The sequence below is a fragment of the Crocuta crocuta genome, unplaced genomic scaffold (assembly GCF_008692635.1).
Source record: "Crocuta crocuta isolate KB4526 unplaced genomic scaffold, BGI_CrCroc_1.0 scaffold102, whole genome shotgun sequence".
Lineage (NCBI taxonomy): Eukaryota > Metazoa > Chordata > Mammalia > Carnivora > Hyaenidae > Crocuta > Crocuta crocuta.
In genome coordinates, this window is record NW_027530019.1 from 8,832,601 (window position 1) to 8,848,531 (window position 15,931).

Here is a 15,931-nt window from a genome sequence, read left to right on the forward strand (position 1 = left end):
GCAATCTTCAAAAAGAAAAATAAAACTTGGAGGTAGCACAATTCCAGACTTCAAATTATATTACAAAGTGGTAGTAATTAAAACAGCATAGTACTAAAATAAAAACAGATACATAGATCAATAGAATGGAATAGAAAACCAGAAATAAACCACAAATACATGGTCAATTAATCTTCAACAAAGGAGGAATGAATATACAATGGGAGAAAGAGAGTCTCTTCAACAAATGGTGCTGGGAAAGCTGGGAAGCTATATGCAAAAAAAAAAAAGAAACTGGACCACTTTTTACACCATACACAAAAATAAACTCCAAATGGATTAAGGACCTAAATGTAAAACCTGAAACCACAAAAACCCCTGAAAAGAGCACTGGTAGTAATTTCTATGACATTGGCTATAGCAACATTTTTCTAGATAAGTCCCCTGAGGAAAGGGAAATAAAAGCAAAAATAAACTACTGGGATGATATCAATTTGTTTGTCATCCTTGCACAGGGGCCATGCTACTCTTTCTATTGTTCCAATTTTAGTATATGTGTTGCCGAAATGAGCATGCTATTGGGACTACATCAAAATAAAGTTTCTGAAGAGTGAAGGAAACAAAACAAAAAAGTACCCTAATGCATGGAAGAAGATATTTGCAAATGACATATCCAATAAAGGAGTAGTATCCAAAATATATAAAGAACTGATACAACTCAACATCCAATAATCTGATTAAATGGGCAGAAGACATGAACAAATATTTCTCCAAAGAAGACAGACAGGCCAACAGACACACAAAACAATGCTCAACATCATTCATCAAAAGGGAAATGCAAATCAAAACTACAGTAAGATATCACCTCACACCTGTCAGAATGGCTACACACACACACACACACACACACACACACAGGAAACAACAAGAGTTGGTGAGGATGTAGAGAAAAAGGAACCCTGTGCACAGCTGGTAGGAATGCAAACTGGTACTGCCACTGTGGAAGACATTATGGAGGTTCTTCAAAATATCAAATTTATAACTACCCTAAAATCTAGCAATCACACTACTCAGTATTTATCAAAAATTTTAAAAACACTAATTCATAGTGATACATGCAGGATTATTTACAATAGATAAACTATGAAAACAGCCCAAGTGTCCATCGATAGATAAATGGATAAAGAAGATGTGGTGTGTGTGTGTGTGTGTGTGTCTGTGTGTGTGTGTAATGGTGTAATGGATTATTATTCAGCCATAAAAACAGAATTAAATCTTTCCATTTGCAACAACATAGATGGAGCTAGAAAGTACAATGCTAAGTGATAAAAGTCAGTCAGAGAAAGACAAATACAATATTATTTCACTAATATGTGGAACTTAAAAAACAAAACAAACAAGCAAAGGAAAAAGAGAGAGAGAGCCAAACCAAGATATAAACTCAACTATAAAGAACAAACTGATGGTTATCAGAGAAGTAGGTGGGAGGGATGGTGAAACAGGTGATGGGAATTAAAGAGTATACTTATCATAATGAAGGGGAGAAAAAAACCATTCAGACCTTCCCTAATACTCTCCTCAAAGCTCTTCTAATGTCTGCCCCATTCCAAAGCCACTTTCATATTTGGGTTTTTATATTATGGCAATGCCCTGTTTCTAGGTAATAAAATCTGTATTAATTATCTATCACAGTGTAACTAATTACCTGATATTTTAGCAGCTTAAGATGATGAACATTGATTATCTAAGTTAACTCAGGAATTTGGAAGTGACTTAGCTGAGTGGTTTGGGTTCAGAGTTTCTCATCAAATGTCAAGTCAGCCAGGGTATAGTCATCTGGAGGTTTGATACTGAGGCTGGAGGAACTGCTTCCAAGATGGCTTACTCACAGAGCTGTTGGTTAAAGATCTCATTTTGTTGATTGTTAGCCCTCAGTTCCTCAACTCATGGGTTTCTGCATGGGATTAGTTGAGTGTTCTCATGACACAGCAGCTGGCTTCCTCCGAAAGTAGTGAACTGTAGGTGCCAAGGACAGGCCACTTTGACATGAACATATTTTGAGTCAAAACCAATCAAAATCCCTCCCTTACCCCAGATTAGTCTCCAAGATCCAACCTCAACAACCAGACCAGAAAGCTGAAATTCTCTTCTGTCTCTTCTTTGAATTAAGACTTTGTCAATAATTGCCCATTTACCCCTCACCTTTCTAAAATACAGATGTGACTATGTTCCTCTTCTGCTTAAAAATGGAGACATAAATGGTACCCCAATTTCTATAACAAAGTCTATAATGGCCTTCAGGAAATCGGTGTATTACTGACATTTCTGTCATAGGTACATCATTTGGAGAACAAGCCTATAGTTTTAAATGGATACCCAAAATAGGAAGTTACCACAAAATGTCAAGAACTATCAACCTCCAAGGAAAAGTCCTGACTTGAAGGAGGGGGCAGGATGGCAGAACAGCATGGAAGGTTTTTTTGTGTCTCTTGTCCATGAAATATAGCCAGATCAACACACCATCCTGCACACCTAGAAAACTGACTTGAGGATTAACACAACAACCTGCACAACCACAGAACCCAGCAGGTACATGACACAGAGAGGTGAACTAGGGGAGGGAGAAGCCACAGAGGGCAGGGAGCTATTTTTGCTTGTGGAGAGAGGATGGAGAGGAGGTGAGAGTAAGGGAAAAGCACCCTCTCAAAAAGCAGCTGCAGAGAAAGTGGAAAAATGGAAAGAGCTGCAGGGACTGAACCAAAAAAAAAAAAAAAAGGAGAAAGGAGAGGGTTTAAATTCCATTAAGACTCTATAAACAGGGGGAGCACAGAGTCTGAAATGCCACAGCTCAATACCTGGTGGTGCTTTGGTGGGAAGGGCGAATCCCCAGGAGCAGAGTGAAATATGAGGGGTCCTCGGGCCACCCGGGGAGAGGCAGTTCCCCTACGGGGAAGGTTCCCCTACTGTCTTGGTAGAGGCTGTACGGCCTCCCCACAGGCAAAGGTCCCAGCAGACCCCAGAGAACAACCACATTCACTGGTGCTGAAACAAGGATGTTAAGGGTGAAGCCTGGTGCCAGATATGTGTTGTGATTTAACATAATCCCTGAAATGCTGCTACATGATCGCTTTAACTTTTTCTAAGGGAGGCTGGCACCCAGCTGCAGTCTCTGGGCATTGGCAGCAGCACGGTCCTGAAAATGTTCCTGGGTGCAGCCAGCACCCGGCCATTTCTCAGTGAGACCCTCCCCCAGAAGGTCTGAGTGGGTTAAAGCTTCAGGACCCTCAGTTGTGAGGGGTCGAGAAACACAGCCACACCTGAGATAAAACTCAGAAGGGAGATGCCACCTGGCAACCTCATGGCTTGGTCATGGACACTGTAAAAGCAAGGAGTGGACAGCAGCCCAGACCAAGGAGAGGAGTGTGATTGCTGGTCAAGGAGAACAGAGTTCCGATACCAGAAACTGGGTAGCTAGCTGACACCATTTTCAGCCCTCCTAGGAATGCACATAACGCCTACAAGCGCCACAACAATCCAGCCCAGTAAGCTAATCAGCGCCATCTAGTGGAGAACAGAGCCACTATACTAAGCCCTGCCCAACTGGGCCAACCTGGCTCTTCAGAAACACCACAAGTCTCTCCACCTGCTGAGTTTACTGCTTCATAGTTTGACTTCTAGGGAAAACTGATGTAATTTCAACTATATTTCAGTCTGTTTACTGGTCCATCTATTCCAATTTTTTTTTCTTTCCTCGTTCTTGAATACAGAAAATGAAAAACCTTATTTTTATTTTTAATTATTAAAACTATTTTCATTATTGTTCTACTATAGTTTTATACTTTTTGTAAATTTTTCAAATTCTGTTTTACTTCCATCATTTCATTTTACTCGAATTCATTGTATTCATTTTTTTAAATTTTCAAAAGTTTTTCTTTTTTTTCTCTCTCTTTATCTTTCCCTTTTTTCTCTAATATATCAAGCTCCTTTCAACAACCAGACCAAAACACACCTAGGATCTATCATCCGTTATTTGATTTTTTGTGTTATTTTTAATTTTTTTTACTTTATTAATTCCTTTTCTTCCTTCAAAATGAAGCGAAGGAATTCACCCCAAAAGAAAGAACCAGAAGAAATGACAGCCAGAGACTTAATCAACACAGATACAAGCAAGATGTCTGAACCAGAGTTTAGAATTACGATAATAATAACACTAGCTGGGGTTGAAAATAGGTGAAAATCCCTTCTGTGGAGATGAAAGAAATAAAATCTAGTCAGAATGAAATAAAAAATGCTATAACTGAGCTGCAATCTCAAATGGATGCAATGGCAGCAGGAATGGAAGAGGCAGAGCCTCAAATCAGTGATATATAGAGGAAAAACGAATGGAGTATAATGAAGCAGAAAAAAGAGGAAGACTAAGGCAAAAGAGTACGATTTAAGAATTAGAGAAATCAGTGCCTCATTAAAAAGGAACAACATTAGAATCATAGGGGTCCCAAAAGATAAAGAGAGAGAAAAAGGGGTAGAAGGGTTATATAAGAAAATCATAGTAGAAAACTTTCCTAACTTGGGGAAAGACACAGACATCAAAATCCAGCAAGCACAGAGAACTCCTATTAGATTCAACAAAAACTGACCATGAACAAGGCATATCATTGTCAAATTCACAAAATACTCAGGCAAAGAAGGAATCATGAAAGTAGCAAAAGTTAAAAGGTCCTTAACCTACAAGGGAAGACAGATTAGTTTTGCAGCAGACCTATCCACAGAAACTTGGCAGACCAGAAAGGAGTGGCAGGATATATTCAAGGTGCTGAATCTAAAAAATATGCAGTCAAGGATTCTTTATTCAACCAGGCTGTCATTCAAAAGAGAAGAAGAGATAAGGAGTTTCCCAGACAAATAAAAATTAAAGGAGTTCATAACCACTAAACTAGCTCTGCAAGAAATTTTAAGGGAGACTCCTCCGAGGGGAGAAAAGACCAAAAAAACCCCCAAAAAGATCAAAAGCAACAAAGACTAGAAAGGACCAGAGAACACCACCAGAAACTCCAACTCTGCAGGCAACATAATGGGAATAAATTCATGACTTTCAGTACTCACTCTAAACATCAATGGACTAAATGCTCCAATCAAAAGACATAGGGTAACAGAATGTATAAGAAAACAGGATATCCATCTATATTCTGTTCACAAGAGACCCACATTAGACCTAAAGACACCTTCAGACTGAAAGTAAGGGTATGGAGAACCATCTATCATGCTAATAATTGCCAAAAGAAACCCAGAGTAGCCACACTTATATCAGACAATCTAGACTTTAAAATAAAGACTGTAACAAGAGATGAAGAAGGGCATTATATCATAATTAAGGGATCTATCCACTAAGAAGACCTAACAATTGTAAATATTTATGCTATAAATGTGAAAGCATCCAAATATATAAATCAATCACAAACATAAAGAAACTCATTGGTAATAATGCCATATTAGTAGGGGACTTCAACATCCCACTTACAGCAATGGACAGATGATCTAAACAGAAAATCAACAAGGAAACAACAGGTTTGAATGACACACTGGACCAGAAGGACTTAACAGATACATTCAGAACATTTCATCTTAAAGCGGCAGAATACACATTCTTCTCGAGTGCACATGGAACTTTCTCCAGAATAGATCACATACTGGGACACAAATAAGCCCTCAACAAGTACAAAAAGATTGAAATCATATCATGCATATTTTTAGACTACAATGCTATGAAACTCGAAATCAATAACAAGAAAAAATGTGAAAAGATAACAAATACTTGTAGACTAAAGACTACCCTACTAAAGAATGAATGGGCTAACCAAGAAGTTAAAGACGAAATTCAAAAGTACATGGAAGCCAATGAAAATGATAACACCACAGCCCAAAACCTCTGGGATGTAGCAAAGGGGGTCATAAGAGGAAAGTATATAACAAATCAGGCCTTCCTAAAGAAGGAATAAAATTCTCAGATACACAACCTAACTTTACAACCTAAGATTACCTTAAAGAGCTGGAAAAAGAACAGCAAATAAAACCCAAAACCAGCAGAAGTGAGGAACTAATAAATATTAGAGGAGAAATCAATGCTATAAAAACAAAACAAAACAAAAAAACAAAAAACAAAAACCAGTAGAACAGACCAATGAAACCAGAAGGTGGTTCTTTGAAAGAATTAACAAAATCGATAAACCTCTAACCAGTTTGATAAAAAAAAAAAAAAAAGGAAAGGATCCAAATAAAGAAAATCAAGAATGGAAGAAAAGAGATCATAACCAACACTGCAGAAATATAAATAATAATAAGAGAATATTATGAGCAATTATATGCCAATAAAACAGGCTATCTGGAAGAAATGGACAAATTCCTAGAAACATACATAAACTACCAAAACTGAGATAGGAAGAAATAGAAAATTTGAACACACCCATAACCAGTAAAGAAATTGAATTAGTAATGAAAAATCTCCCAAAAAAACAAGAGTCCAGGGCTGGATGGCTTTCCAGGGGAATTCTACCAAACATTTAAAGAAGAGTTAACACATATTCTCTTGAAGCTGTTCCAAAATATAGAAATGGAAGAAAAACTTCCAAACTCTTTCTATGAAGCCAGAATTACCTTGATTCCAAAGCCAGACAAAGGTCCCACTAAAAAGGAGAACTACAGACCAATTTCCCTGATGAACATGGATGCAAACATTCTCAACAAGANCTAGAAAAAAAAAAAAAAAAAGACATTAAAAAAAATTATTCACCATGATCGAGTGGGATATATACCTGGGATGCAGGGCTGGTTCAATATCCACAAAACAATCAATGTGATAGATCATATCAATAAAAGAAAGGACAAGACCCACATGATCCTCTCCATAGATGCAGAGAAAGCATTTGACAAAATACAGCATCCTTTTTTGATAAAAACCCTCAGGAAAGTAGAAGGATCATACCTTGAGATCACAAAAGTCATATATGAAAGACCCACCACTAATATCATCCTCAATGGGAAAAAAACTGAGAGTTCTTCCCCTAAGGTCAAGAACAAGACAAGGATGTCCATTCTTGCCACTGTTATTCAACACAGTATTGGAGGTCTTAGCCTCAGCAGTCAGACAACACAAAGAAATACATGGCATCCAAATAGGCCAGGAGGAGGTCAAACTTTCACTCTTCACAGGTGATATGAAACTCTATATGGAAAACCCAAAAGATTCCACCAAAAAAACTGCTAGAACTGATCCATGAATTCAGCAAAGTCACAGGATATAAAATCAATGCACAGAAATCAGTTGCATTCCTATACAATAATAATGAAGCAACAGAAAGAGAAATCAAAGAATTGATCCCATTTACAATTGCACCAAAAACCATAAAATACCTAGGAATAAATCTAACCAAAGAGGTGAAAAATCTATACACTGAAAACTATAGAAAGCTTGTGAAAGAAATTGAAAAAGACACACAAAAATAGAAAAATTATCCATGCTCCTGGATAGGAAGAACAAATATTGTTAAAATGTCAATACTACTCAAAACAATCTACATATTCAATGTAATCCCTATCAAAATAACACCACCATTCTTCACAGAGCTAGAACAAACGATCCTAAAACTTGTATGGAATCAGAAAAGACCCAGAATAGCCAAAGCAATCTTGAAAAAGAAAACCAAAGCTGGAGGCAACACTAATCTTGGACTTCAAGCTGTTATTACAAAGCTGTAATCATTAAGACAATACGCTACTGGCACAAAAACAGACACTCAGATCAATGGAACAGAATAGAAAACCCAGTTTGACCCACAAAATATTAGTATGGCCAACTAATCTTTGACATGGCAGGAAAGAATATCAAATGGAATAAAGACACTTTCTTCAGCAAGTGGTGTTGGGAAAACTGGACAGCAACATGCAGAAAAATGAATGTGGACCACTTTCTTACACCATACACAAAAATAAACTCAAAATGGATGAAAGACCTAAACATAAGACAGGAAGCCATCAAAATCCTACTGGAGAAACCAGGCAAAAACCTCTTTGACCTTGGCTGCAGCAACTTCTTATTCAACACTTCTCCAGAGGCAAGGGAAACAAAAGCAAAATTGGACTATTGGGACCACATGAAAACAAAAAGCTTCTGCACAGTGAAGTAAACAATCAGCAAAACTAAAAGGCAACTGACGGAATGGGAGAAGATATTTGCAAATGATATATCAGGTAAAGGGTTAATATCTAAATTCAATAAAGAACTTACCAAATTCAACACCCAAAATACAATTAATCCAGTGAAGAAATGGGCTGAAGAGAAGAATAGTCACTTATCCAAAGAAGACATCCAAACGGCCAAACATCACATGAAAAAATGCTCAACATCACTCATCATCAGGGAAATACCAATCAAAACCACAATGAGATAGCATCTCACACCTGTCAGAATGGCTAACATTAACAACTCAGGCAACAACAGATGTTGGTGAAGATGCAGAGAAAGATCTCTTTTGCACTGCTGGTTGGAATGCAAACTGGTGTGGCCATTCTGGAAAACAGTATAGAGGTTTCTCAAAAAATTAAAAATAGAACTACCGTAGGACCCAGCAATTGCACTACTAGGTATCTATCCAAGAGATACAGATATGCTGTTTCAAATGGGCACATACATCCCAAAGTTTATAGTAGCACTATCAACAATAGCCAACGTATGGAAAGAGCCCAAATGTCCATCAATGGATGAATGGATAAAGAAGAGGTGGTAAATATATACAATGGAGTATTACTAGGCAATCAAAAAGAACGAAATCTTGCCATTTGCAACTATGTCGATGGAACTAGAGGGTATTATGCTAAATGAAATTAGTCAGAGAAAGAGAAATTTATCATATGGCTTCACTCATTTGAGGACTTTAAGATACAAAACAGGTGAACATAAGGGAAGGGAAGCAAAAATAATATAAAAACAGGGAGGGGGACAACACATAAGAGACTCTTAAATATAGAGAACAAACAGAGGGTTGCTGGAGGGGTTGTGAAGTGGGGGATGGGCTAAATGGGTAAGGGGCTTTAAGGAATCTCCTGAAATCATTGTTGCACTACATGCTAACTTGGATATAAATTTTTAAAAAGAATATTTGCAATAAAAAAATAAAGAAAATAAAGGGAATAAAAAGGCCTGACTCAACAAGGGGCAAGAAAATCATCACAATTTGGCTCCACCCTTATCCTCCCTTCCTAAACGTATGACACAGCTATGACTTGTCTTTCCCAATGCTACCTGTATGTTCATGCTTCCTTGCCTTTGTTTCTGTCTTTCTCTCTGCCTAGAATACCTTTCCCCCTTTTCTGCCAGGAAAATTACTCTGCATGCCTTGGAACCCAGCTCAAATATCATATCCTGGGGGAATGAATGATCTAAGCTGTAATGCAGTTCATATATACTTCTAACATAATTGTAATTGTTTCTTCCCTCTTCTGATTAACCCTGGACTGAAACGATCATATCAGAGTAATAATGACTTTTATTTAAATTTATTTCTCAAGGCCTAGCATAGATCATACTAGGACCCACTGTTTGTTGGGTAGGTGGATGGGTGTTGGCTTGGACCACTGCCTGACAGAACAGGAACACCTCCCTCTGAGCCTTTCTCTGCAGACTCCCTATAAACTGAAGATCATTTCTTCTCAACCTAATGCTTTGCTTGTAATGAGCTTTGTACTTTTAGATTCTAGTGACTTATAAAATTTCAAAAATATTTTTGGAGAGCAACATAGGCTTGCCAATTTTTAATTTTCCAAGTAAAGACTTTAAAAAAATTATCAGTTCTCCACCAGGTAATAAAAGCAAAGTCACGTTAACACCTCAAAAGTATGAAGGACATAATCTCAGCCTAGAAGACAGCCTTTCGAATTAAATACATTTAGCCTTTTAAAAAGCTTACCGCATGACCTTATTTTCTCTTAATCCATGATGAAAACTTCATCCCTGTTTCTGAGTTCTAGAGTAATGCTTGGAAATCTCTGATTTAAAGCTTTGCTTCTGAGAGGCAGCTCCTGCATTCTTCTTCAGGAATGAGTTTTAGGCCTCATGACAGGAATAGTCCTACTAGATCTCCCCATGGGTTTCTTTTTGCAGGAGTAGAGAGAAGAACCTAGAAACAAGAGACCAACTAAGCATACTGACCACTTACCATGTGCCAACCTCTGTGCTGGTCACTTGGCATGTGTATTAGGTGCACATGTGAGTTAAAAACTCAAGAATACAAGCAACTTTATCTCTTGTTCTTACTGAATTTATTTTCAATTTGAATATGTTGCACTAGGTGACAAATGTGATCTTAATTCAGAGTCCCTCTCCCTTTCTTTCCCTGAGGGTGGCATCTTTGATCTGGGGGAATGACTTAGTGTACAAGCAGGGCTAGATTATACCTCCCAAGGTCTTAAGCACTGAAAAGATTATGATGAGTCATATGTAATTGAAAAAAAAATTAAATACTTACAATTCATTATTTCCTAACAAAGTTCTGGGGTTTTTATTCCCTCTTTCCTGAAATTATCACCTTAGTGCTTTTTATTCTTTCATAAGAACTGTCTTACATTTTTGGGTAGATGCTTTGTTTGCCTGGGGTCCTTAAAAACCAGAGGGTTCATCTGGTTCTGTTCATTGGCCCTTAGCATCCACTTAGATGTACTGGATGTTATTGCAGCTCCATGCAGATCACCAGGGAGTCCTCCTTACCCTGTCCACACAAGACTGCCTCCAACCTGAAGGCTCTCTATGCCATATCTGGGCCACTCAGGGTTAGAACTTATCTCTTCAGTGTAAATTTTGATCCTTTTAAAATACAACAGTTAAGGGGTGCCTGGGTGGCTCAGTCGGTTAAGCGTCCGACTTCGGCTCAGAACATGATCTCATGATTAATGGGTTTGAGCCCCGTGTCAGACTCTATGCTGACAGCTAGGTCAGAGCCTGGAGCCTGTTTCGGATTCTGTGTCTCCCTCTCACTCTGACCCTCCCCTGTTCACGCTGTCTCTCTCTCAGAAGTAAATAAAACATTTAAAAAATAAAATAAAATACAACAGTTAATATTATCAGTCATCATAGTCTGTACAGACAAAGGAATTGAGGGAATAGAAGGGTAGACGATAGACAGGGAACAGTATCACATTATCTGTATCACATTATTTCCATTGGCTCAAGTTCTATTTACTTTTTGTTTAGCTTTCCTTTCTGATGTCTGCACTAGATTATAGGCCTCTGAGAACAACAAATCTGTTTTATTCAGTACTATAGCCCAAGAACCTAGAACAGTGCCTGGCACACAGTAGCCCCTCAGTAAATATTGTTGATCTAATGACTGAGAATGAATGAGATAAGAACAACAAAAGAGATGGAAGGGTGTCAGAGTGAGGAAGTTGGAAGAGCTAAAAATAAACTTCAATTATTTTATAATTCTGGTGATAGTTTATATCAGCCTTCCTTGGAAAGTTTTGCTTCACTGCAGCAAAAAATGTCTCTCCCTTCTACCATTTCTTGTGTTGTTTTCTGATTGTTGCCTCTGGGCTAGTTGTTTCTCTTGGCTAGAAAACTAAACCATTTTGGGTAAAGAGTATCAGTATATACTTTTGGAGCTCCCCAGGATGCACAGCACTTGTTGAGCTAAAAGATGCTAGTTTCCTAAATGAATGAAGAATGAATGAATGAATGAAACTTTAGTCCTGAAATTCCAGAGAATCCCCGAGGAATAGGCTCCCTGTTGGGGGTTAAATCCAAAGTGATGTCTTCTAGACTGAGTCTTACCCAGTCTCAGCATTCCACATCCACTTCCTGAGGTGCAGCACCTCCTAGTGGTAGTCCAGGGGTGCTGCCTCTTCCTAGCCATGCCCAAATACCGGCCTCTTGGTGACTCCCTCCCAGACTCTCCATCTTTTCACCCTCAAAACCTTAATGTTAGTCCCCTGGATGTGGCCCAGTAGACTCTGGCAGGTCCCTTCTAGTAACCCCAAGTACTGACAAGGTGAACAATGAAGGGCTCCATTCCAGCCACGTTCTAGACAACAGCAGCACTTCTCAAACTTGAATGTGCAGATGCATCACCTTGGGAGGATCTTATTATAATGAAGATTCCGATCTAGTGGTTTTGGGTTATGAACCAAGATTCTGAATTTTGAACCATCTTCCAGGTGATACGAAGGCTGCTGGTCCAGTCAGTACTGCACCTCTGTGGTGACCAGCAGCTATAGCAGCAGCAGCTCCCAGATGTACCAAATGTGACCAGGAAGCCATAGGGTTGACTCTTTATGCAAAAGAGTGATCTCAAGGTGATCAATTACAGTTGTCCCCTTCAAGGACTGCCCCTTAAAAGTCAACACACTTATACCAAATATATATGTATATATATTGCAGGAATGTTGACTAAAACATTTTTGGAATTGCTGTTGAAGCTTTTATCACACCTTTAAAACTCAGTGGTGACATCTTTTTCTTTGAAGGTGAATTTGAAAAGCAGTCAAGAAAACATTTCAAAATAAAATGTGGGATTATAAATATTGAGATGGATTTACTTGCATGGCTTATAAATCAGCCCCTGAAAGTTATCCCCAAACAAGAGTTCCAAAAATGTTTAGGGCAGTTGGTTGGAGAAAGGGAAATGTCTACTTTGAAACACGTAGAGCTTAAGGACCGGTGTGTTTATTTCTAAGGAGATGATTTCATTACTAGTTTATTTAAGTAAAACTTAAATAGGGCTTGGTGAGTGGCAGGCACTGTTGCTTTACAAATATTAACTCATTTAATTCTCATAATAAGCCTGCTTTTATTCCCATTTTACAAATGAGAAAACTGGGGCAGAGAGACATTATGTGACTTACCTAAACTCATCCAGCTGATTAATGCTGGAGTCAGGTTCAGACTCTAGGCAGCCTGCTTCCAGGTCTCACAGGATTAATTATTAAACTATGCTAACCTTAAATAGAGTTAGGAATAGCCTAAAGAAAGAGTGTCAGCTACTATGGAGTCTATTGGAAGGACAAGAAATAAATTAAGTGACTTAGAGTGGAGACTGGAAGCTTACAGAAAATAACAAATCTGTCCCCAAAACAGAAACAGCTGGAGCTGGAATGTGTGACTAGAGAGTTCTTTCTTATAGCCCCTGCCCCTTTCCTGGTTCTGGTGCCTAGAAAAGACCTCAAGATGGAAGGAAAATCAAATTCTCAGGTTCACCTTCCATCATTCTATTCTTTCATGGTCTGAGCTGTCCTATTTTGTGGCTTTAAACTTAATCAAATTTAGGGAACTAGGAGCAGGGAGACCCAGGGAAACTGCAGCATGCAGCACTGTCTTGCTTTTTACATGCTGTTCAGTGAATTTTTGCTGATGGATTGTGAATAGAGTGGGCACTCCACCGGAATGTCCATCTCTTCCAGAAATGCTTCCTGACTTGCTTTGCCACCCTCAGGTCCCCAGAGAGGAGCTGGAGAGGCTCATTCTTCACTCAGTCCTATTTCATTTCCTCCTTGACAGTGACATAGCCACCAGAAGCCACTTGAGAGCCAAATCCACAACTCACTTCCATTTTGCCTAATGCCAAATGATAGACCCGAGTTTGTGGAGTTTGGATTTTTTAAGCGCACATAAAACCAGCTAACAAAATTTGCTTTAGTTCTGAGATGGGTTAGGAAAAAATCTTCCCAGAGAAAACACCTCTCACGTAGGAGGCTGTGTAAACGGAGGCCACAAGCACTGCTCACAGTGGCTATGGGAAACAGTGCCTCCAGTGGGGTCATATTTTTCATTTGTCACAGGATCTGAACCAGAAATGGTTCACTCTATTGTCTGATCTGCATTCTTCTAACCTTTAATAGATGTTCGCCATTTGTTCCTATAGCTCCTACACTCAAAATACTGAAGTTTTAGCAGGGTGAGGCTTTTCTGAGGACGCGGTGTGCGATGTGACCATTAACAGAGGCCAAATAAAGAAAGAGAAAGTATCCCACAGAACAACGTCCTAAAACATGCAGCGAGCGGGTAAGATGGAGGGTGGGCTGACTCACTAGCACTTGTAGAATTGGAAGGAGGAAGTAAAGTTCCAGAACTTCAATTTCGGCCCTAACCTAATATTAAGGAGCTGCCTGGTCACAGCCACGGGGTGCAATGTGGCTCCCCAAATCTAAAAAGGGCGCCCTAGCCGTGCCATTGTTCCCACAATGCCGTGACTCGGATTCGAACCGAGGTTGCTGCGGCCACAACGCAGAGTACTAACCACTATACGATCACGGCGCGCTACCGGGACGCCACGCAAAACTTTGTCTCCAAGTGTGGGTCTTCTGGTCTAGCGGGCCGGCCGCCTTGGCCTTCCAAAGCCGCCCGCGGTCCGCCAGGCCTGTCTGGCCCTCGCGCTGACCCCGAAGCGAAGCAGGGGCGCCGTGGGCTCCCCGGCCGGCCTCGGCAGGCAGTGCGCACGGATCGTGAAAGGACTGCGATGAAGCCATTACGCTCACGTAGTCTGTACGGACGCGATGCATCGGGGTCGCCCGAATGGTCCCTGTCACCCCCCCCACCCCGCCCCATGCCCTGGCGCTCAAGCCATCTAAGGAGACTCTGGCGGGAACGGGGCTGTCTCTAGAATTCTACCAGAAGGAAATATCAGTTCCGACGCACCCGCACAACTTCCTCCGAGGCGCTTGGCAGGGGTGGGGAGTGACGCAGCCTCCAAACTGGTGAGGCGGTGGGATCTGACCCCCGGGCGAGTGTGGACCGAAACCCAGAAAGCGGGAGACCGGCGTTGTCAGCGTAGTCTGAGCAAGAGGCTAAATTGGAGATCAGCAGGAGCCGATTGTGACGTAACAAGGGGGCGGGGCTTTCGATAGAGAAGAACTCCGGCGAGGAAACCGAAGGCCAAGTCCCCAGTAGCGCGCCGTGATCGTATAGTGGTTAGTACTCTGCGTTGTGGCCGCAGCAACCTCGGTTCGAATCCGAGTCACGGCATTGCGAAAGCAGTGGCACGGCAGGGGGCTTGGCTTTTATTGCTGTCCTCCATTTTTATTTCGAGTTTGTAACAACGTTCTGGGGAATGGATCCCAATCCCCTTGTGCCAGTTGGAAACGACGTTAACGTCATGCCAGCTCTGGCCAAATTGGACCTCGGAAGAATATACGCTTCCTGTTTTCTCCAGCCACGCGCTATACTGTTCACTGGAGACAAAGCACACAGCACTCACAAGGCTAGTAAGTGTTGTTATAGGCATATATCTGAGTTTCCATGGCAGCGTTGGAAAAGGACCCCCAGTAACAAGAGAGAGAGAAGGCTTCACAAAGGAGGTGATTTTTGAAGTAGCTCTCAAAGGCAGAAAATTTGCCGAGCTGCCAGGATAATCTCGTGTGCAAAGGCATGATGGAGGTCTCAAAAAGGAATTAGCGGCAATTCCTCTATAAATCCTACCTCTTCCCCACCCTCAACCCCACCTGTTGAATGAATGAATGCGAATAATTCGGGAATGGGAAGCGACACTGAGGGAGGGTCAAGAAGATGAGCTGCAAAAGGTGGACGAATTTCCTGCAGTCTGTAAGAGGGGGTGAGGGGTGGAGGAGTGAAAGGATTCCATTTGTGTTTAGTAACATCCCTCTGGTGACTCTGCAGCGAGTACGAGTGATGATTAGAGCAGACAGGTGGTCACCCTGGATTCTCTTGTTACAACTAGTAGCACTTTCTCAGTTTAGCAAAAATCCTCCGCCTGCTGTGGACTCGGCCCGGTTCTAGGCGCGGTGGGAGCGGGACCACTGCTGGACAAGAAGAAAAATCGCACAGTTGTGCTGCCCAGGGCACAACCGAGGTGGGCACCGGTACCGGCGGGAGTACCGCGGAAGGAGAAGGCAGGATCGTTGGGGCAGTAGCAGAAGCTGCAAGGCAGTTGGTGGGCAGGGAGTCGGCTTGGTG

The 15,931-nt window shown here is 40.7% G+C and overlaps 3 non-coding genes across 3 annotated transcripts; 1 reads left to right on the plus strand and 2 right to left on the minus strand.

Moving 5' to 3' along the window:
• Positions 1-445: 445 nt before the first annotated feature.
• On the minus strand, positions 446-553 carry LOC144232004 (U6 spliceosomal RNA). Its single transcript, XR_013335284.1, has one exon. It is a non-coding gene; the product is annotated as a U6 spliceosomal RNA (small nuclear RNA).
• A 13,650-nt stretch (positions 554-14,203) lies between these two features.
• TRNAH-GUG (transfer RNA histidin (anticodon GUG)) lies at positions 14,204-14,275 on the minus strand. The gene has a single exon. It is a non-coding gene; the product is annotated as a tRNA-His (tRNA).
• Positions 14,276-14,911: 636 nt separating this feature from the next.
• TRNAH-GUG (transfer RNA histidin (anticodon GUG)) lies at positions 14,912-14,983 on the plus strand. The gene has a single exon. It is a non-coding gene; the product is annotated as a tRNA-His (tRNA).
• The last annotated feature ends 948 nt before the right edge of the window (positions 14,984-15,931 follow it).